Consider the following 924-nt stretch of genomic DNA (forward strand, 5'->3'; position numbering starts at 1 on the left):
CGTGGGGCGCGTGGACCCGGAGTCGGGACCCTGGGGTGACCCTCCGGCTCTGCTGAGCCGCCGATGGGCCGAGCGTCCTCCCCCAGCCAGCAGCGGGATCTGGCTCAGGATTGCACCCGCATCGCCGGGAGATGAGCCGATCGTTCTGGAGGACCAAGTGGAGACGCGAGAGGGGCTCCGAGGCGCCGCGCTTCTGCAGGCCTTGGCAAGCTTTCTGCGCTTTACAGTTAGTTACTGGGGAGCGGGCAGTGTGGGTGTGAAGGGAGATGAAGCTTGGCCAAGCATCTTCTTTGAAAATCTGCCTGCAGGACGGTCTGGGTGTTTATATTGAGAGCCCTTGATTCTAGCAACTGAGAATGTCCCAAAATAACTAACCTAGAGAGCCTTGCTAGCCTGGTGTCCTGGCGCTAAGTTAAATATCAGAACTAAATCTAAGAACATGTATGGATTATGGATGAATAGTTAAAGCAACACAATTCTACACCTACTACACCCTCCTTTTCCCTGGGCATGCCCGCTTCCGCTGACCCTCCTTTTCTCGGGGCAAGCCCGCTTCCCCTGAGAAAGGGAGAGTCTCCTTCTAAAGCAGGTTACTTGTGAGGGAGGGACCCTGCTAAATCAGTTTTGAAAGAAGCAAACACAAAACTTGTGTACGAAAACGTCTAATGCAGTTCCTGAAATCTGAAAACCAGGTGAAAGTTTGGCTTTTCTTCTTAAAATTGAAGTTTGGTTCTGTTCATCTGCGCACTTATTTTATGCATCTTGCTCTCGAGATTTCTTTTTCCCCTGCAGAGGTTTCTTTTTTACCCATTTCATCACTGATTTTACCTTTTGTTTTATTGTAGTAAAAGAAATATTTAAATAAGTTATTATTTCAGCTGTAGTGGACAGTTCAATGACATTGAGGGAGCTCTTGTGACCTAT

The sequence above is a fragment of the Elephantulus edwardii genome, unplaced genomic scaffold, assembly GCF_000299155.1.
Source record: "Elephantulus edwardii isolate Elephantulus edwardi_28Jun2011 unplaced genomic scaffold, EleEdw1.0 scaffold00074, whole genome shotgun sequence".
Lineage (NCBI taxonomy): Eukaryota > Metazoa > Chordata > Mammalia > Macroscelidea > Macroscelididae > Elephantulus > Elephantulus edwardii.